Source organism: Micropterus dolomieu, linkage group LG05 (assembly GCF_021292245.1).
Source record: "Micropterus dolomieu isolate WLL.071019.BEF.003 ecotype Adirondacks linkage group LG05, ASM2129224v1, whole genome shotgun sequence".
Classification (NCBI taxonomy): domain Eukaryota; kingdom Metazoa; phylum Chordata; class Actinopteri; order Centrarchiformes; family Centrarchidae; genus Micropterus; species Micropterus dolomieu.
In genome coordinates, this window is record NC_060154.1 from 28,104,398 (window position 1) to 28,127,460 (window position 23,063).

A 23,063-nucleotide genomic window follows, 5' to 3' on the forward strand; every position below is an offset into this window, starting at 1 on the left:
CCATGCCATCAATAGCAGTCTACCCACTGATCCTTGAAAGGGAAGATAGCAGAAAAGCAGAAATTTCCGGTATTTTCAGCGAGGGCTACGTGAAAAATGTCATCTTTAGGCTAAGCCAGTCAGAGGCAAAGTGGCGCAGGTCATGCCTTCGCCATAGTATGATTTGCAAATTCACTTGCCGCTTCTGTCTAGCTGCTAACTGGTCAACTGAACGTTGCTGCTGCTTTCTCTCACTGAACACTGTCAGTCCAGGGAGCCACAGTCACATGCTCTGGTTTCACTGTGACTTTAAGTAAGCATGCATACAGAAGTACACACTTCTGTGAGCATGGAGCTACATAGCCTAACCTATTGGACAGGCACATTTAGGGTTGCCACCTTCATTACAGAAAAATAAAGGAGCCCGGCAAAGTGAAACATTGTATAATAAACCGATTGTGTGCCTGTGGTGGTATATCATAACTTAAAACATGTTTTCAGTAAAGTATTAAGATTGATACCAATGGACATTATAATAAACTACCTGCTATTGAAATCAATGTGAACAGATGCACTCAGTCTCTCTCTATCACAACTCAATAGAATAGTGGTCATATTGTCACAGCTGAATACACAGCTATGACAATAATAAACATAGGCCAACAATGTGTGACAGTGAGACCTCAAAAAATAGGATGTGTACTGTATTTTATTAACTTATTAAATCAACATGTCCATAACTTATGAACTATAAATCGGCTCAAACAAATGCTTTGATAGGATTCGATTGGAAAGACTTTTGCAAAGGATTTTCCATGAACATCATGAACATCTATGGACCAGAAGTGGTAGGCCTTGTGTGCAGTATTGGAGCATGTTAGGCTTACTTCCTTTTATAAGTTTTTCTTGTCATACCATAATGTAGACATGTGATTCATTTACATTGTAACAATATTTCTAAACAAATAGGCAGCAGATGAAATCCAGCGTGATCAATCGGAAAATTAGTACGTTTTATTAAGTTATTACACTGCCTTGGCATGCTGTCACATGTCTGACAGGCAACCGTGCACCTCACAGAGCACTGGCTGACAAATTGTGCAGTTTGGCTTGATACTCATCAAGTAGGCTATTTGATTTCTCCCACTCTCGTCGTCTTTTGCATCTACTTTCGTTTCAGAGGGTCCGCGGGCGTTTCTCAAGCTGCCGCCGCCGATGTTTCACTTTGACTCCCTGTTAAGAGACCCGCCCTTATCTGACTCCGATTGGCCCTGAGCCTGACGAGATTAATCAAACCAACAATGGCAGCGAGTATTACCCAATCAGGGGTAGAAAAGGAAGTCTTTACAGAATGTGGGTGGGATGATTTGCATGGGATGCTCCGAAATACGGGACAAACCACGTCCCGTATTAATTCAAAACAGGACACGCTATTTAGTTCTCAAATAAGGGACGATTCCGTATTTTAAGGGACGGGTGGTAACCCTAGGCACATTCACTGTGTAGTGATTCTCCAGCTGGTCCTGGATGCTACTGTATCAGGCTTTTAGGCTAAGGTTAGCTGCTCTGTCCTGTTGTTTATTGGATTTGGGAAAGTTTACATTCCAGCAAAGGCATACAAATTTGTTACATTGATCTAACCTCTGTGCTAATCGTATGCTTTTCTGTTGTAAGACTCCAGTCATGGTTTTGCTAGATTAGTAATTAAGTAAGATTTTTTTTGTAAGCTCTAGTACAGTCTATTGAGGATGCTGAGTAAGTATTATAATTATTACATTTGACAATTGGTAAAGTCAAGTTAATTACATTTATATAGCCCAATATCACAAATTGGCCTCAAGGGGCTTTACAATCAGATCAACATGCGACACTCTCTGTCTTTAGACCCTCTATTCGGATAAGAACCCCCCATAAAAAAAACCAAAAATAAAACTTCAACAAGGGAAACCTTTGAAAGAGCAGCAGACAAGGGATATTTCTGCCAGAGAGATGGTATTAGGTATTCAGCTGCTTATAAAAGTCTTATCTTTATGGCCAATATTTACTTCCATACATGGCAGTTTTTGTGGCATGTTTTGAGCTAATTTCATCTAATTTGTAAATGAAATAACTGTTTACAACTTCCAATCAGTCTTTGTTAGTCTAAGATACCAACAAATCCCAGTGAGTGAAAGGGAAGTGTAATAAATTCAGCAGTCCATAAATATTTCTCTTCTCATTTATGTTCTTTGATACAATCTGTCTCAATTTGGCAGGCCTCTCCTCAGTTAAGGTTAGCCTCTCTTATCCTGTCCTGTCTTTGATATGAAGTTACATCGTACCGCCGACAAACAACATGTCGCAGCCAATGCACAGCCCACAGAGACATGCACAATAACCTTTCCCAACATCGCCTATCTCAGCATGAGCCTGTCACATGCTCAGTAGCATTGCATGTGACACTACACTCGGGGGCAGATTTCTCCCAAATATGATTTGAGATGATTGAAAGCTATTTGATTTAAAAGTGTATTCTCTTAAGCTAAGTGCTCTCAGAGACCATCAAGGAAATTTAATTGCCTCACTCAGAGAAAAAAAGCAGGTTTTCTGACCCAAATGATATCAGATCTTAACATCTCAATAGAAACACATGGAATTGGATGGTCAACTGGGCGCCTAATGTCATTGGGAAATGCAATTTTCTGATGGCATTTCCTACGTCTGTCTCACCGAAAGCACAAGATTGATCAAAATCTTAATGAGCCATTTTCAGAAGTGGACTTTGGCTTTGGCTTTATGGTAGATTATGGAGCCAAACAACCATGAATGTTGACCTTATAAAAGGAAAGTTTCTATATTTGAAAAATTGTTGGCCTGACGTGACTACCCAGTCACTGTGAACTCGTGCAGAGGCAGAGGATTACAAAATCAGGTTCATAAAGAAATATTGGAAAATACGAACTACATAAATTGTACACATAAACACACTGAGTATGTAAGTATTTTGTAAATTTGATTAGCTTAGAAAATGATCACAGTTGATTTCTTTTTCCACATCTCAAACATCATGCTTAGGTTACATCTATCTGAACAGAGCACACACATTTCCCACATGCTACCAAGCATGATGTCTGGTCATGATTGTAGGTAATGCCAAGCTGAGGTGGATCATCCCAACCTCTTCCAACAAGATGGAGATATTGTGTTGAGACATTATGAAAAAATAATGTCTTTGAGATATTGAGTCCAACACATTACTGGAATAAAGCAGACATTCCAAGAACAATCTGTGGGGAATAGAAAATATTCTTGTTTAAACAAGAAAAAGACGTGTAATATTAAGCTGAATATCGGTCAAGGCCACAGCTCTTTCCACCAGGTCTTACATTCATGTTGTTGATATTCAACTAAAAGCAAAAAATGTTCATTCCAAAAAACCACTCAACACTCTACACTATTGCATTACTACATTATCTTTAACTTGGCATGGTTCCAGAAAACAGGGAACAATACCAGTATGGCAATGTCAGCTAATGCTGTCATCAAAGATGTGCTCCAGCCCATTACAAAGCCTGTGTTGCATTTATTTTTGATCATATTCATTTATTATTTTCTGCCTGTCACTCAATATCATTCTTGGATTCGCTGATTTTGAAAAGGTTAATTAGTCTAAATACTTGCACCTCTACGGAGTCAGATCAGTCTCACAATTAATGGATGCACACAGAAAGATTCGTCCTACGTACAGGGTCGTGGGGGACTGGAGCCAATCCCAGCTGACGTCGGGTGAAAGGTGGGGTACACCCTGGACAGGCCGCCAATCATTTGTGAACCTTCTATTTTTATTTGTGGATTTGTTTTACATTTATATATAACAATAAATGTGTGTGTGTGTGTGTGTGTGTGTGTGTGTGTGTAGGGTGGCGCGGTGGTGCAGTGGTTAGCACTGCTCCGGCTTCCTCCCACCATCCAAAGACATGCAGGCTAGGATAATTGGTGTCTGCAAAAATTGTCCTTAGGTGTGGATGTGACTGTGAGTGGTTGTTTGTCTATGTGTGGCCCTGCGATGGACTGGCGACCTGTCCAGGGTGAACCCCGCCTTTCGCCCGATGTCAGCTGGGATTGGCTCCAGCCCCCCACGACCCTGTATGCAGGATAAGCGGTTGACGATGGATGGATGGATGGATGGATGGATGGATATGTGTGTGTATATATGTGTGCACTGAAAAATATTTTTGTGGAGAGTCCCGAAAATGTTTTTCTTCTGTGTGCATTAATTCATATTCAGACTGATCTGACTCCATACGCCTCTGCTTGTTCCACTGACTTTAATGTGTGCTCTGACAGTGACTGAAATATGTAGTTGAGAAAAATCAAACTCTTCGGTTAGTCTAAATTAAGGTAACAGCTAAACACAACATGTAAAATGTTAAGCCCAAATACTGGGACTGTAAAGGAAATAGCAAAGGCTTAATGGTGGACTTGGCGGCACACACACACACACACACACACACACACACATTATGTGAGGGACTGTTATTGCTAATTATACAGCCACTTGTAAAGGTAGTCAGTAAGGTGAGAGGTACCAGGCTTTTAGCTAGGTGTTATGAGAATCTGTAGGAGTCCTTATCCATTCTGCACTTTTGAGTCCAGTGGCTCTCGATTTCTCGATTATACAGTTGGGAGGACAATGAGAATAGCCAATACAAACAACATTTTGGTGATTGTGAGCCTGATGAGGTTCAAAGGTGACATACAGCCATACTCATGGTCTATTTTGGCTCTAAGCTATTGTGTGCTGGCGTAAATCTTCATGCAGCACAGACTCCACCCTGCCAACATACTGTATGATCCAGCAAGCACTGCCTCATTGTTAGCCCACAACAACAACCCTTTAAAATCTGTCCAGTATGAACTCTTCAAACACTTGAAGAGACTCGTAAATAAAGCTACAGCACATTCAGATACCTGTTTATACAACTCAACAGCAACGGCACTGTGCAACATAAAATTTGTACATGAGTAATTTGATTTTATTTCTAAATTTACAAGGTCCGTCACCCTGATTACTGAACTCCTTGCAATTGCCTCATTCTTAGTATAAGCCCATGTTTTCATTCAGTTCAAAAACAATGTATTAACAAATCTGAAGAAAGATTCACGTTCCCATTTTAAACATGAAATATCCCATCGTTACAGCAGGGAGAAGCCTGCTGACAGCTAAGGCTAACAGATAGGTTATACTTCACATCAACATTTGAATCACCTTAATGAGGATCTCCAGCACATTCAGAGCTGAGCAGCAGCTTTGTTGTATTAGTCTGTGAAATTACAGTGTTAGCTAACATTAGCTTAGCAGCCAAAATAAGAGTGAGAGCTGTAAACAGGATCACTCAGATCAGCAATTCCACATCAGAAGTACTTGTACCAGGGGGTACTTTTGCAGTTGCTGCTGCATGTAAATATTGTGAAGTAGCTGAGAGGAAATATATATTTTGGTAACAACTGAACACTACATACTGCAATTGAGAGTGCAGGATGACTCATTAGCAAGCAAGCATAGCAGTTCCTATGTAGAGCCAAAATATCCACCTTATTCCACCCCAAGTGGTAATTGTGTGAATCCAAACTTTACAGAACCTACTGGGGGAAATATATGATATATTCAGCTTGAATTGGCAGACACGGTCTTACCAGCAATTTGACATTACCATACAGCTAGATAGCAGTCATCACTGATCTTAATTAATACCTAATTTTAGGTATGTGGCCATTGTCACTAAATGTAACTGTCATATCTACAACTGGATGTCTCATGCACAGGTTTTGACGTGACAGTTTTGTTAGTCATGGTTAGCTTCAATATATTTGCATGGTATTTAGAAGTTCTTTGATATGAAGAACTACAATTTTAATTTGTGACCCGTGAAACACAACATTATTTTGATCTTTGCATTATGATGTTTACAGACATCTCTGTAGATGAAGATAAGCAGGAAAGTGCAATCTAGTCAAGCTCATCACAGACTGTCCTTGAGGCTTTGAAACAAGATCCATTTAGATTGTATGGCAGAGTAAAGGAATATGGCCTATAATATCTACAACAGCTTTGTAGATAATGATCAAATGAAGAGGTTTTAGGAAAATGGCTTGCACCCCAATGCTGATTAAGATCCAATTATAGGGTGAGAAAAAATCTCTTATTAACTTAGAATGGAGTACTTCGGACTCCATCCAACTTACCATTATTTTGTGATTTCATTTGATTCTGATCATCTGATGACAAACATTCAGAACAAAAGTAACTACGTGACCGTGTAATATGTATATCCCATGTAGGATTTGATTCCATTGCGCATTGTCCAACCAATTACGTGTTAATTGTAGTGTTTCTGCATTTATACATACTTTTTATGTATTTATTTATTGTTAGAGAACCTAAAGCTGATGATACACGGGGGCAACTTTTTGAGCAATGTTGCTGGTCAATCATGTGGGTGGCAAATCTGACTATGTAGCTGTGGCAGGGACGGGTGGCAGAGTGGTGGAGGAAGGGGATTACAGTAATAATCTTGACTCATTACCATTGATGGCAACATTGCCCAGCACCATTGCTTTAAAAATTGCTCTGTGTATCATCAACTTAATAAAGCAAAGCCAATTCCATATTTTTATATGTACAGTTTATAGGTTTATATTTTTAAATAATTGCTGGTAAATTTTATTCAATCCCAGCAGTTTTTCTTTTCAAAATGTCCTTTTGCCAGAGTTTCATTTTTCATAATGCCACTTCTCAGCAGGAAGTCTTTGTCTGTCAATCAAGACAATTGGGGCAGAGCCCGTTTTGCAGCTGACTGTTGCTTTGGTCTAGAATTATTATGAAGAAGAAAGAAAGAAATTAAAAAGGTGAATGAAAAAGACTGAAATAAATAACATTTTAAAACATGAAACAATTAAATCAAAATGTCTGCTAAAAAACAAGTGGGATCAAATAACATTTTATAATAACGAGTTTTCAAAGTTTAATGTATTATTTCACATTCCTTGGTTATATTATATATTTTGTGTGTATTTAGTCATAGGATCATTTTTATATTAAGGAGACGGCACTAACACAGTCCATGGGGACTTGGCTTCGGAACTGGAGGGTCATTGGTTCGAGTCCAGCACGGACCACTGCCGAAGGTGCCCCTGAGCAAGGCCCTGAACCCTATCTACTCCCTGGGTGCAGCAAAATGGCTGCCCACTGCTCCTTATTAGGATGGGCTAAATACAGAGAACTAACAAATTTCCATTCTTTTCATAATGTCTTGTTTATTTATTTAACACTGACCACTTTGGGTTTCCATATCCACACGAGGACAGCTTCAAACTGCATCAAAGATGTCACTGCTACTGGCTTTATGCTTGTTATGTCATCACACCTTGTCATTATCATCCAACTATCGAGCAGATTGAAATGTAATGAAATTGAAATCGAATGAATTATAGACTTAACAATTATAACAATACTGTCAGTCTGGACTGGTACAAACTGACAGATTTCTCAATAACAGATTGTGAAAAGCATCTCCAAACATGTATTACCTCACTATACACTGTACATACTGATAGAAAATTAAGATAGTATATTATTCATAAGCACAATTATTTCACATTAAGAGGGAAATTTAAACAGTTGACACAAGTAAAATGAAAAGCAGTCTAAGATGAATGAAAGTTCCAACAACCAACAGCAAATTCACGTGGATCCAATCAAGATGTAACAAACAGGACCAAGTGAACACCAGCGTGATCTTTTCGAGTCATCTCAGGACTGTAAGCCCTACTATGGTGTTTGTTTGCTATGTAGTAATGAACTTTCTTGATTCACTAAAACCGAGCTCTGCCATCACACTGTGCCGACAGAGCTCACAGCTGCCTGGGAAATAACATAAACTATTAACAGATGAAACAGAGCTATCAGTTCCATCTCACTTGAATCAGGAACTTGTTTGCCTCTGCACAACCTTCAGGAAATACACAGGGCCTCGGCTGGTACCACGAAATGACGCCCAGACACCGAGCGCAATTAAGCCCTGCGTGGCATGGGCAGCCATTATGTATGAAATCAAATTACCTTCATTAACCTGCCAAGTTGGCTGAAGGCGTCACTACCCACTGGTTCTTTCTCCGCCCTCGCGGAGGAAGATGAATGACAAACCAAAAGAGGTGCAGCATGCTGATATCCCTGTGGAGTTCTAATACAACATCCCCTCCCAAAATTTTCTAATGCATTCATACTCATGGAAACCATTTCTGCTGCCTCCACCACGTATGTTTTAATGTTGCAAAATGAAATGCATGGCTTGAAAACAATATCGCACAATATGAGATAATTAGCTCTCCTGGTTTGACAAATGGGCCAATACTTATGTGCATACATGCTTTAGAGCACTGCATATGTTGCCTTCATGAATAGGCATTGTGCTGAATCCCAAGTTGTAATACATATATTTCTTACCATAACTCTTAATGCCTGAACAATGGCTTCACAGAAAAAAAAAACATAGCTAAATTGCACCATACTGGCAAATAAGGTACAGTGAATAAAGATATGGGATCATGGAGGAGGCTTATGGTCAAATGGCCGTCATGAAAATACAACAAATTTTTCTTCCCCTGTTAAAAAGTACACTGACTTTCTACCACCAACCTCATTTTTCACCATGGAGAATGTCAAAGAGTGTTGAGTTTACACTGTTAAAGGGAAAAAATCCCCCTCACACATGGTTATTTCTCATAGGAAAACACGAATCAAGTTAACAACAAAATGCAATCCTGTCTGGTTGTGCGCATAATCATTTGGCCTTATGTAAAAATTGCCAGCAGAGGCACCAGGGGGAACTGATATTTGTGGTGACTGGCTATCACAGCCAGCATCAGAGGTAAGTGATTCTATTTAGATAGATAATAAATATGCGGTCATGGGGAACCTATATCCAAAACCCACATAATGACTTTCTGCTGTGGCTGGAGGAGGAGGTTGCCGATCAGTCTTTACAATATTTACAGCAATTTGCTCCCCTTCATCCTTCTCAGTGCTAATTCTATTTCCTCTTCATTACGGACACCATATTTTTAATGAGAGGCCCTCTCCCAGTCTAAATGTCTGCTCAATTCTTGTGTTTATCAATCACACAGAGGCTTTTAGGCTGGAGGCACACGGGTATCACATGGTGAAATAAGTCTTGAATTTCACTTAGCCGATGCACTGACTGATTGGGGAATTAGCGTGAATGATATCTTGAGAGATGGTCAAGTAAGGTGTGTGCTATATATAGTGCTCTTTCAATTGTAGAGGTCACAATGTGACTGAAGTAATTCTCAATGAATGGGGATTATTGTTTAACTATGACCCATATCAGACTCCAGTGTGAACTGTCCATGGCCTGAAAGTACCCCGTATGCGCAGAAGAATAAAACGACATCACACGCAGCATGCTGTCCTACAGAGGTAAACAAGGAGCCACAGAGGTTAGCTCCGGTTAGCCCCTACTTGCTAACCCTCACGATTTTCACAGGAGACTAAGAATTTCATTGCCCTCTCCCAGTTTACTCCCGGGGTCACATCTCTCCCGAATTATGACAAATGTCCACAACTTTCTGTCTTCTCCATGACATTCAAATCCGGAAAAAAACTTTAGCCTGCAGTATGAACTTGGATGTCATTTTAGAAAACAGCTTATACGTCTTTTTGGGACACTTGACAATCGACCTATTTTGTCAATTATGTATGAGGACGTGTTGTTGAGATTAGTTAGAATCTGACCTGTCATAAAAACAGATTCACAGACAGACTCCAAATGCAAGATTGGTGCACAAGTTGCTGCCAGCTACAGCTAACAGCAGTTGGTGAAAAAACATGAACAGAAACACGTAATGCACAAGATGTTATAATAATACCATAATATAAATTGATATGGTAAAGTTTCTTTAAACATCTGGCATACACAGAAGCTAGTTGCTAACTTTGTCAGCCATTTGGTGCTTCAGCTGTCAACACATTATATACACTCTGACTTGCATTCGTGTATGAAATGCGTACTTCAAATAAACCTGTCATTCCGCTTTAAAGGGGCATTATGGAGTTTTCAGCGGCCACTAGCAGTGCGGTTTTAAGACTGCAACCAGGCGTGAACTCGTACGCGTGCTCGCTTGAAATCATGAGCGAAGATAATCTGAAACACAACCGCTTTCATACAGAAATCCTGCAATAAACGCAGAAACACATGCATGCATTTTCACACAGACATGTTCAGGCTCTGTTACTTAAATGTTCCCGTCTCAGAGGCAGATCAACACTGGCACCGTGATGTTACTTCATTCAGCGCAGCGAGACACCAATCGGCACAATCCTCACGGGGAAAAAAGGCAGAGTGACAGCGGCTATAGACAGGCGGGGAGACTGCTTCACACAACATGCTGGAAACTCAGGTAAACCCCTACTGCAACATTACAGCAATAGGTTTATCAGCTGCAGGTTGAACTAATCCATGCACTCATTACATGATAACGTTACATTTACTGCATTTAGCCGACGTGCTACATCGTTAGTTCGCCTGCTGCTTTCAGTAACTATCTTTACTATCTGTGTATCTTTCACCGGAGGCTCAGCAATATCAGCACAGCTAAATGTATTGGATGATAATGAAACGGGTAGTGAGCTGGGCTGAATATTCTAACAAGACTGTGTCACACTTTATAATAATAAGACCGCAGTAAGTAAATTTACTGTAGTGTCAGTGGATGGCTCTTCCTCTGGGTTGTATATTATGTGGGTCATGTTAGTTACAGCGACTGAGAGGTGGAGAAGCTGTGTACCTGAGTATTGGTAAAAGGCAATAAATCTAAATTGAACGTTACGAAGCAAACAGTGGCAGCGGCTAATGTAGCGTTAGCTGGCTGCTCCTGGCTGGATGGAGGATAGTAAACAAATTGCTCCACATGCTTTTTACCGTTACATCATTTCTTGCAGGCTTTGACACTTTGACATAATATCTGTGGTACACAGGATAGTAATATGGGTTGCGTTAGTGAAGTAATGTGGAAAGCGATACAACTTTGCACTGGATAACATTAGGAACTGCTCGGTGTTAGCCGGCGAGCTAACGTGACTTTCTGTTTCTCCAGCTTTACTAATGCTCACTTTGCTCCTACTGAACCTGTTTGGTCTGATGGGCTTCAGCACATATACCTTTATTGTTGTTTGTATCCTTATAAGCCTGTGTTTTGCTGTGAGACGGTTGTTTTATGGTGTTAGTGGACTGCATGTCGTTAGCGGTCGTTAGCTGCCGTCTTGTCGCTGTAGTCTGAGAGAGGCCAGGGAGCGCGCACAGGGCTGAATCCGACCCGGAGACCTCACATTAAAAGCAGAATAGTGGCTGATGCAAGCAACGGAGAACACAGGTGTGTGCTTCATTTCTAAGTGAGTTTTGAGCCCATTGACAATAAGACAATGAAAATTTGATTTATTAAATTCAAAAACTTACATATAGCCCCTTTAAGACGTCTTTAACTTAAGGTTAAACTTTTCGTTTGTCCCTGACTTAATAAAGGGCCTCTTCCTGAAAATCTGAGTGTGTGTGTGAAAAGAAATTAGACACAGTACCTTTACCATCTCCTCACATCTAATTTCACTTCTCAAAAGAACATCTTCAGAATCAGGCAGACACGCAGCATTACGGTAACTAAAGGAATCCTGGGTAGTATGTCATTGATTGACTCTAATAGGTTACGGTAAATCAAATTTTTTTCCCCTCATCAATTACTCTCATTTATTTAGTGGACCATAACTCTATTTGTGAATGAAAATCTTATACAAAAGACAAGAAAAATTAGCTTGTGGGTGGTGGATTGCTGGAAAAGGAAGAAAATGAGGTGTCTAACCCAAAGTGACATTTACAAATTACCTGTTAATTTCAACTGGGTTGAGGGATGATAGGACTGAATTACACTGACAGGAGGGTAACCGGGTAATGAAAGCCGAGTCTGTAGTGGCCAAAATAGGTAACCTGCACTTAGAGACAAAGTGGGTTTATTCCATGTGAGCACCTGAAGTATTTTCAGTGTCTTATCTGAACTGTATTCTGTCCACACCCACCTGAGAGGCTTGTGCCACCCTACAATCTACTTTTGGTCCAATTAAGTGGAGGCTAGATGATGAATAGTTACAATCAGCCTTGTTTTAGAGGCCTGTACTCAGGAGGATACTAACCATGCAGAGAGAGTACGAGAGAACGTCCAGGTGTCAGAGTGCAAGGTGAAGTGACGAGACTTACAGCAGTGTCACCTTGAATCTGTCCCCGCTAATGTCTGCTAAAAAAAGTCCCTCTCAGTGCTGAGACAACAAGGCGCAAAAAGTGGTCCACCCACCACCACCACCAATGCCCAGAGCAAACATTAGGGAAGAGAAAACAGTGCCAAGTGGAAACGGGTGACATTTGAATTGAATACCTCAATAATGGATGCAATCTCCCTTTAACCTCCATTTAGCTGGCAGAGCCATAGCGGCACAAAATCAAGACAGGATCCCTCAGGTCAATAGAAACAGAGGACGTTGGTTAATGATGCCTGTACTCCTCTCAAAGCATCATGCTAGATGCAGGAGGAAAGATAAAAGGCCCCCGTGCCTATTAGTAGTGGAGAGAAAGTACATTTCTGTTTTGTGGAATGTGGATTTAAACATAACTATAATCTGTCGTATTGTGTCCTCATGTTTGTCAGCTTCTCTCATAGGTCAGGAGTTTCCTACACGTGAGAGAAAGAGGAAGAGGGACAAAAAAACGAGTTCAATTAGGACTGTGAGCTGATTTGCCTTAAAAAGGTCACCCAAGTCTTCACAGCAATCTTACTCTTGTAGGATACTTGCTGGAAACTCCTTAACAATCTCTACTGTGGCTGTACAGAGGACTAGACTCCACCCTGACCTCTTTAGAAAGGCCGGCCCAGCTTCTTCCTCACTCTCGTCTGACCGGAGAAAACTAATGAGTGTGAGGTTGTGGGTAAAACCTAATGGGGCTCAGTAGTTTTTGCTCCGGGCTGACTGCTGAAAATGAACATTTAACCACAGCTCGAGTAATTGAAAAAATGACAAGCAGTACATGCAGGCCATCGCCCCACACAAACACACACACACACACACACACACACACACACACACACACACAGCATCCAAATTATTCTGATTATTTGCCACCTCCAGATTAGAAGCGCCTCTCCACACTGTCACTTACATCACCAACCAGGAGTAGTGTCAGAATACACAGGAAAAAGCAGAGATGTGGAAGTATATCAATTAAAATGAGACTGTTACCCTCTAGTTATGCCAGATATGGAGTAAGTGCAGAGAAGCATGGCCTTGATGTTAGACCTAACTGTGTGGAAGCAGGCTGCACAGTAATAAGCTCCATCTATAAGAAGGAACCTTCTCAGGGATAAAGCATCAACACGTCTCTCTGTTTGAGAAAACAAAAAACAAAATGAAATGTTACTCAGAGTTTTTCTGAGATTAACTTTGCTCACAGCTCCACCTGCCTGTCATTTATTGACACTGACACATGTGTCTTTTGAAAGTCAAACTGGAATGATGGTGCATGAATGGTGTAAACTTTCACCCATAATACATATACCCTGTGTAGTATGTTAAGTTCCACATCACAAAAAAGTAAATTAGAAAATCAGAATACAGATGCAGAAGAAGAAATCTGTTTTAGTGTATGAGTATCAGCTTTGATGCCTCAGTGGAGCGACTTTGATATTTAACTATATCTAACACTAAAACAGCTGTGGTGGTCACTGCTCAATCAAATACATACTAAACACTATTAAGTGAATACTGGCCATGCATATTTCAGATTGATTAGTTTTAGTGAGCAATTAAAGATTTTTCGGTTTTTGTACCTCTAAACTATGCTTATTATTACTTCACTTTGACATAAAACAACTTTTTCTGCTGAAGGGGTAAAGCTTCTCTGTGTTCACCTTAAATCTCTGCTTAACAGATGTTCATACAAACAGGGTTGTGACATCACAGCTAGTGTGGAGCCAATTATGGTCCAATATGTAACTAATAAAAGTGTGATGTGGAAACCCGAAGCTTCCAGCACCCATAGAAGACATGAAGAAGATATCACATGTCCAGCTGTTCAACTTTTGGAACCTGCAATACTTGCATACACTCTCTATAAGGAGAAGATTTAAATAAACGTTTCTGTGGAAAAACCATATCAGACACTATTATTAATTAATTAATTCCAAGCAGAGTATTTGTATGTCTTAAACATGTGTAGAGGAGATGTTTAAGTAAACGTACATATTTAAGTATTAAATAAATATATAATATAAAATAAAATGTCACTATGCAGGCAAAATAACCTGTCAACGTTACATTATTATGATGATGTGATTACAGATGCATTAATATGTACACAGCATTTTAATGTCTTAGCTGGCTGTGGTGGACCATTAAATAAATCTGGTTTAATTTAACATAAAACTATTCTTTTTTTAAACTATAGCACCCAAATAAATGACCTACTGTAACTAATTTGTGACAGACTCGTGTTAATTTTTTTTAAAACTACTGTTAAAGACTGTGTCCAGAGAATGTAGTCTAGTAGTTAAATTATGTCTGCTTTAAATTGCTGTGTTATTAGTTGTGGACCACAGGAACCCTTGGGTGCCTCAGGAGGTAGTGGTGATTTAAAAAATATAAAATAAGACTGATTAAAGCTAAATTATTATCTCAGACATTAACCAGATTGAACACGAGCACTGAAACCGTGATCCATCATAATAGTTGAGCATTATCTTAAATGTCCAATGGCTATTCCATTTATGAATGTTATGCCTGATGGATGATGGCAATTAACAAAATTTAATCTCCAAAGAGTTCTCAGAATTCTCCCCCCACATTGAAACACATGTCCTTAGAAAAGGTAATGCCTTGTTTGGTGTGCAGTCAGTAGATTTACCATATCACTTCAAAGGACTTATTGTGCTTTCAGTCATTTTTCAAACATTATCTGAAACAGATTTGACCGCTAAACTGAGATATCAATCGCCCTATGGGATTTTTAAAAAAGATATCTGTACAGACCTACATTTGCAATTATGAGCAGTTAATGGGGCAGACTCACATTTTGCACTTTGTTCCAATGAAAACAGCATTTCTCTTGAACACTTGGACACTTTAACACAACCTGAAACAAAAGGGCCTTGTTCTTCTTCCTGACAGAATGAAGCCTCAGCATACAGATGGCCTGCGTGTGCAGTCTGGGTCTCTCGCTGTCCGGAGACCGGAGATGCAGTCTTTATGTAAATTATGTCTGGTACTAATGGTTCAGTCATGGGTTTGTAACAACCAGCATTATTTTAGGTGAAAGATTAATATCCTATTGGAAGAATAAGGAGGCACAAGTATAACTTCAATCTTGCAAGGTGTTGTGTCCATTGGTGACTATTTTTCTACAGGTTACAGAAACTATCTACTCCTACTGTACATAGATAGCTACATCAAAGGAGCTGTGCATGTAGTTGTAAGTGAACTTACATGTAACAAGTCGTTAATAGTTAGACAGTTGTGAATTAAGCGAAATGGCAATTCAGTCTGGTTCCCCTTCGAGGGAACTCGAACTGCGTCGGTGACGACACTATGGGAATGCCTCTGGGCGTGGCATGGCTGAACTATGAATGAAACTACTCCAATCCTATTGGTGTTACTAGAACGGTAGTGTGTGACGGCGTAACCGGAGGGGGTATATAAGCACGCTGGCACATAGGACACATTAGCCCTTTCTATGAAGCAAGGCACTCCAGGCGGGGTGAGGTGTGGCGGACCGTCTTGCGCTCATTATGCAAACTGGCACATCAGATCCTCCTGTGGTCCCAGCAGAGACTGCTGTCCCTCAGAGCGATGTACATCCCTGGGACCCAGAATCAAGGAGCAGACCTGCTGTCGAGACAGGGGCTGAGGCCCGGGGAATGGAGACTCCACCCCGAGGTGGTGGAGTTATTATGCGAAGAGTTCGGCCCCATAGACGTGGACTTGTTTGCGTCCCGAGAGACGGCGCACTGTCCCCTGTGGTTCTCCCTCTCGCCCCCAGCCCCACTAGGGCTGGATGCCATGGTGCAGACGTGGCCGAGGCTGTGTCTGTATGCGTTTCCCCCAGTCGCTCTGCTACCGGGGGTTCTGGAGCGGGTCCGCCAGGACGGCGTCAGTCTACTACTAGTAGCCCCGTTTTGGCCGGCACGAGTGTGGTTCTCGGTCTTAATATCGCTCCTCGAGGGCCCGCCCTGGCAGGTCCCTCTGAGGAGAGACCTGCTGTCCCAGGCAGAGGGCCGGATCTTTCACCCGCACCCCGCACTGTGGCAGCTATGGGTCTGGCCCAGTTCCTAGAGGCAGGCCTGACGACAGGAGCAGTCGAGACGCTGCTCAGTTCCGGAGCCCCGTCCACGAGAAGGATGTACGGCCTAAAGTGGAATGTGTTAACCACCTGGTGCAGAGAACGGGCGGTGGACCCAGTTACCTGCTCGGTAATTGTGATACTGGAGTTCCTCCAGCACCGTTTCTCTGCTGGCCTCTCCCCGTCCACGCTCAAAGTGTATGTGGCTGCCATTGCAGCATTCCACGCCCCTCTGAATGATGGGCCCTTGGGGAGGCTTCCACTGGTCGTGCGCTTCCTCCATGGAACCCGGAGGATGAGACCCGTGATTCGTTCCAGGGTTCCCACCTGGGACCTGGCAGTGGTTCTAGAAGCGCTGGCTGAGGCCCCCTTCGAACCCCTGGAGACGGCTGAGGCCAAGCACCTGACCCTTAAGATGACCTTTCTCCTCGCTATCACCTCTCTGAGGAGGGTGGGGGATCTCCAGGCACTTTCGATTTCTCCCCGATGCCTGGAGTTTGCCCCGGGGAGGGTCAGGGCCATCCTGCACCCTTGTCCAGGTTATGTCCCTAAGGTTCCGGCCAGACTGGCAGGGTCCACGGTGCTGCAGGCGTTTCATTCCCCACCTCATGTGACGGTGGAGGACGGGAGACTTCATCTGCTCTGCCCTGTCAGAGCACTGAGTATTTACACTCTGAGGTCTTCCCGGTGGAGGAAAGCAGACCAGTTGCTCGTGTGTTTCGGGTCCCCCAAGGCTGGGCTCCCCGCTTCTAAACACACCATCAGCAACTGGATCGTTCAGACTATTTCCCTGGCCTATCAGGTGCGTGGTTTGCCTTCACCTGTGGCCGTAAGGGCGCACTCTACTCAAGGCATGGCAGCTTCTAGGGCCCTCCTCGCAGGGGTGTCACTCCAGGATTTGTGTGACGCGGCTGGCTGGGCCACCCCTCCCACTTTTATCCGGTTTTACAGTCTGGACCTTCCTTCTGCACCCGGCACCCGTGCGCTGTCCTCCTAGTCGTGCCGTCAGGTTCTGCACGCTGGGGGCAGGCAGGGTTTCGGCGTGGCCTAAGTGGGTATCTCATTCCCATAGTGTCGTCACCGACGCAGTTCGAGTTCCCTCGAAGGGGAACGAGACACTGCGTCGGTCCGCCACACCTCACCCCGCCTGGAGTGCCTTGCTTCATAGAAAAGGCTAATGTGTCCTATGTGCCAGCGTGCTTATATACCCCCTCCGGTTACGCCATCACACACTACCGTTCTAGTAACACCAATAGGATTAGTAGTTTCATTCATAGTTCAGCCCTGCCACGCCCAGAGGCATTCCCATAGTGTCGTCACCGACGCAGTGTCTCGTTCCCCTTCTCGGGGAACAAGGGTTACATACGTAACCCGAGACGTTATCAGGCTAATATAGTAGTGATCTTAGCATCTTAGATGTTGCAGATGTCAAGATTTAAGCTACTCTTTTTCTCTCTCATCTTTATTTCATTTAAAGGGCTACATGTATATTGTAGTTCAAATGACATTAATCACTTTATTATTGCCTATTTGTGAACGGGTTGTAACCTCACATAAAAATGAACTATTCGCCAGCTTTGTTGGTTACCTTTGACACCCTGTATGCCACTTCCTATGTGAAGAATTCGGGTCGGATTTTCTGCTAAATCCATTGGTTTATGTAGGCTATGACGTTCAAAGGCACTCCTGAGCCTCTGGCTTACTGATTCTGAACCGCACACACCGCAGATAACGAAATGGAGTCTGCCAAAAAACAACTGGCTCCCAGCACAACACAAATATCAACACAAACTCCATGTATGGACAAAAAAAAAAAAAAAAAAGTTTTATGGGCTGAAGCCCGTCAGGCCAAAAGAGAATCAGATTGATGTCAGGCAATGTCAGGGTTGTCTTTCATCCTACTGGACAGGTAAACTAACATTACTGCAAAGCATGTGAAATATTTTATTATTGAAATATATTTTTTAGTTGGCTCAAGTTAGATAACATTAGCTATCTGGCTAATGCTGAGCAGTTGCCAATGTTATCCGTTGCAAAATACTATAGTTGTAACGTTATGGCTTGTAACATTACTTCACCAGCTAAAATGATGTGAAGTGTTCATGCTCGGTACATGGGTACCAATGATGCAGTATTAAACACCTGCTGCAGAGCCCTCCTGTCCTGGGCCGTGTACATCGTATAGCTGTTCCCAGTCGGGATGCCTTCTATTGCTTAACAAGATCTTGGCACGGGAATTTTGCCTTCTTTTCCTTAAATACAGCTGTTTCTGTGCATTCTTAACCAGCGTGGAGCAAGGGTCAAGTTAACCGAATATTTTCTGTCATGGACTGAACTATGTCAAAATAATTTTAAAATCTGAAGGCCGTCAGTTATTTTGACAGATCAATACTAAGAGAATTCACATGCAACACTGTCAATAACTAAATGTAGACCACCTGCAGTAGAACTCCCTTTCCAGTTGGTGGCGAGTGTGCATATTGTCTGGCAGCCTTGTCTTTGACCTCACATGCATGACCTCGTTGTCTGGCTGGCTGTAGTCATCGCATTGGTAGGCTATATCGCTAAATGTCCGAAGTTTCTTTAGAAAAGGACAAGCCAGTAATACTGATAACGTTTATCAGCCAGCGGCAGCTAATGTTACGGGGAAAGCAAGTGCAAGTGATAACTGTTTACAGGAGGGTACCAGCTTTGGGTTGTTAAATCAATGCCCAGGAGTTTGGATGTGAATTTAAAGGGGCCATGTGTAGTTTTCAGTGGCCTATGGCAGTGAGGTTTCAGATTGTGACCACTACCTTCCCAAGCTTGTGTCGAACTCATGAGCAAAACAAAACAAAACAGTTACCGATACACACAAGATGACATCACACAAAATGTTGGAAACTCCAGCTACATTGACTGCATTTAGACAACATGACACATCGGCGTTAGATAGCCTACCAGCTTTTCAATAACTTTTTGTGATGATTACAACAACGGTTAGTGAGCTAGACTGAATATTATAAATGAGATTGTTGCCACACTTTAGTATAACAGTTAGACCATAGTAAGTAACGTTACTGTGTTCCTGCACCACAATGCACTAAACTGCATTGTAGCAGTAAAAACATGTAGTCCAAAACACATCCCATCAGTAAATCCCCAGGGACTGCTGCCGCATCATTTCATATTTGCCGGCAGACGTATGTCATTATAACCGTAATAATGCCGATTTAATGGTAAACAACTACGATATCTTGTATTCGAAATTAGCCGCTGAACTCTGACCTTTCGAGTGACACCAAATCCGACCCAATAGGAGCTCACATGTCCGTTTCACAGCCTTCAATAGCCAACGAGAGCCCGCGCTGTAAGGAAGGCCAGCCCCTATTATTTCATGGGTAGTCCGAGCCAATTGCAAGCAATTGTGCCGATGACTGGAACTTCGTGTAGCCAATACAATTCTGAAAATAACGATATCCAGTTGGAAGTTCATGATCTACCAGCAAAAAAACACGTGTGTCGAGCTACCAGCTGATACGGAGCGATGCAGCAGCAGCCGCCTGCCGCCAAGGGGCAGTGCTGTTTTAGAAAAAATATGACATACACTTAGAAAAACCTGTCTATTGGTATGAAATTTAAACTAGGACTAGCTCGTGCTTTATCCTGTGGCCCTACAGAGTTTTCCAGCTAATAAGTCCCACCTATAGTTGTCTGCATGCATTTGTTAGCAAGCATTTTCAAGTGGAAATGAAAAATATATTAGTTTTAGTGTGTTTAAACTTATATTAATCAATTCCAGTAGCACTTACAATCATTCTGACTTATGGGTTAGACACTCCAGAGTGTTATCTTTCAGAGAAGCCCAAAACCCTGCATATACTCAAATGGTTCAAGAACTACATTCACATACATTTACTTTGGATATGCCTTGAATAGGCGTTTTGCATGAATTTTACAGGAATGTTAGTTTCCATGAAATGGAAAGCGGAGTGTTATTTGCTTCTGTATATATAAGTATTTCCTAAAAAAACACAAAGCTAGGGAGGGACTGGTTGCAGATATTGATTGGCATTTACAGTAGCCAGCAGTTGAATGTGCGTTACGGCCTCACCCTGTAATGCAGTCTCTGTACAGACTGGTTCCAGCTCCCAGTGAATGAACATGGCAGCTGGACCGGGACAGAGCACAGCCTCTGAGACCAGTTTGACTACTGGGAATATGGTACAGAGGTGGGGTTTTTTGCTGGGTGTGACTCTTGGCGGTTTCGCAAAAAGTAAAGCTATCAAGGGCTGAAACGATTCATCGATTAATTCGATTACTAAAAAGCATTGACGCAAATTCTTTGCATCAATGCTTTGTTTAATCCATATAACTATAGCCTACTGTTTCGCACGGACATTTATTAAAATAGCGAGGGACGAAGAAAGTATGGGGTTATTTCAAGCTAAAAGAAAACAGCTACTCTGTAATGATACAGCCTGTCTACCGTAAAACGAAACTTGTGTCACCTACCGCAACAGCACGACGGCATCTGACCACAAGCAAAATTGAATTGCTGAAATTATCTGTGGAAGCTTCGAGTACTAAAATCATCGTTAGCTGCAGCCCTAAAGGTATCCATCAAGATCTTATGTCCATCAAGAAGTTCATAAATCATCTCAGTACTGGATTCCCTGTTGGTCTTTGAGGCTGTGTGGGAAGCTGGGAAGCTTGCTGTGCGCAGTTTCGTTGCCTACTCGGGTTTCCTTTCTGGCGCCAATACCCGCCAACATTTCCCTGCTGGGTTTCCCCGACCCCTGGCCTGAAAACCTCCAGTGCTTTTGTAAAGGTTTAAACACCTTTATACAGTCTAAGCTAATTTGACCACTAGTTGCATGGCTAACTGAGCCAATTAAATAATGGCAGCTAGTTAGCAGCAGTTAGCTGCATGTTACTTCAGCAACAAGTAAAGCTATCTGTCCATCAGGAAACTCCATACATCACAGAGAATTGTGGCAGAGCAGTTCTGTATGTTGACTGCGATTCAGTCGTGATATGCATAGAACATAATGGATTTACGGGATTATGGCAATTAAGGGATACTTTTGGTTTCCACATAAACCAGATTGTTGTTTTAGTCATTGCAACCATCAGGCAGTCATTGTGACAGGCGGCATTCCTATTTTATTCTTATAGGAATCCAAAGAAAGAAGTCAAGTCTTATCCAAAAAAATCTGGGCCAATAGAGAAAAATCTTTTTTTGTTCTTTTTGATAAGGGTCTGATTATAGAGCCGCTACAATAAGTCGATAAATCAATTAGTCGACAGACAAATAATCAGCAACTATTTTGACTGTAAATTAACATTAATTTTTCAAGAAAAAAAATCCCGGTTACAGATTCTCATTTGTGAGGTTTTGCTGTTTATATGTGTTTTATGTGAATTTTGCACTGTTGATCAAATAAAACAAGATATTTGAAGCTGTCACAGTGGGTTTTAGAATTAAAATTATAATGGACATTTTCCCTTTTTTTCTGTCATTTTACACTCTAAAATAATTATATGATTAATTGATAATGTTAATTGATTGTTAGTTGCAGCTCTGCTACATTCATGCACATACTGCCTTTTATGCCTTAATATTGTTGAGTTTTCAGCAAAATGAACATACAGAGCATATCTTTTGATGCTAAATAACAACCTTCTCACTGGTCAAGTACAAGAGGTTAATAATGAATTAGTCATGTAGAGCAATCTCAAGCTCTACACCTGCCAACTGCAGTCTGTCTGCACTCAGGCTTAGACACCACACACACAACTCCTTCTTTTTTCATATTTTAAAAAACAAAATCTCAAATGAGGAAATTGTGCATCAGTTATGCAGATACATTTATAATAATAAGCCAGATATTTCTTTTCATTATTACACTTCCAGTACTGACCTTCTTTTCCAAACACTCCACCTGTTTTTCCTCTCCTCCCACTTCGTTGTAGTCTTTCCCCTTGGCCTCTGTGGAGTCTTCATTACCACCGCATATAGATGCTGCTGCCCTGCCAGCCGGCTGTAATGAGGGAGAGAATCTGTATATGGACACCAGTTCAATCCAGACCACTGAAAATGTTTTAATAATTCGTAATGGATTGCTTCCGAGGTGATGAGGGGTCAAGTGATTGGCCACAACACAGTTGATAGTGATTAATTCAAATGCCTTTTGATACTTGAACTGGCTCCTACTTCTGTCATTGCCTTTATGTAGTACAGTCCTCATTCATAACTGTCAAGAACCTACTCATCTGTATCCCTAGCTTATTTGGGTGAAAATCACACATAAAATGTGTTTTCCACCACAGAAAAAAGAGAGGACTAATCTTATTTCTTTTGACACTTCCCTATAATGATTTTTTGGAAGGGAGGATAATCCTTGGATGGACATGAGCCTATCACATATCTGCACGTCTGGTAAAAGCAGGAGATGCAAGCTGACTTTCAGATGTACCCTCCAGCTTCTGCCACCATTAAGGTTGGTTGGGGTGAAGGGGTAAAGAAGAGGTAGAAGACACTAACAAGATCATGCAATATTAATGAGGTTTTGAGATGTGGGACATGCTAGGCAAATTGGCCACTGTATATGCAGGAAAATAATATCTTATACAAGCATGAGGAGGACAGAGAGAAAAGGGCCACAACAGGTGTGA

The 23,063-nt window shown here is 41.7% G+C and overlaps 1 protein-coding gene across 3 annotated transcripts in view; it reads right to left on the bottom strand.

The window, feature by feature from the left end:
- The window catches only part of LOC123971628, a 161,581-nt gene that overhangs the window by 90,384 nt on the left and 48,134 nt on the right, over nucleotides 1-23,063 (bottom strand). For 2 of the 3 annotated variants that reach the window (XM_046050573.1, XM_046050571.1), the window contains exon 4: nucleotides 22,310-22,429. The gene's annotated coding sequence lies outside the window, so the exon portion shown is untranslated. Of the gene's footprint in view, nucleotides 1-12,691; nucleotides 12,751-22,309; nucleotides 22,430-23,063 lie in introns of all 3 variants that reach the window. The other variant, XM_046050572.1, reaches the window with a different exon arrangement.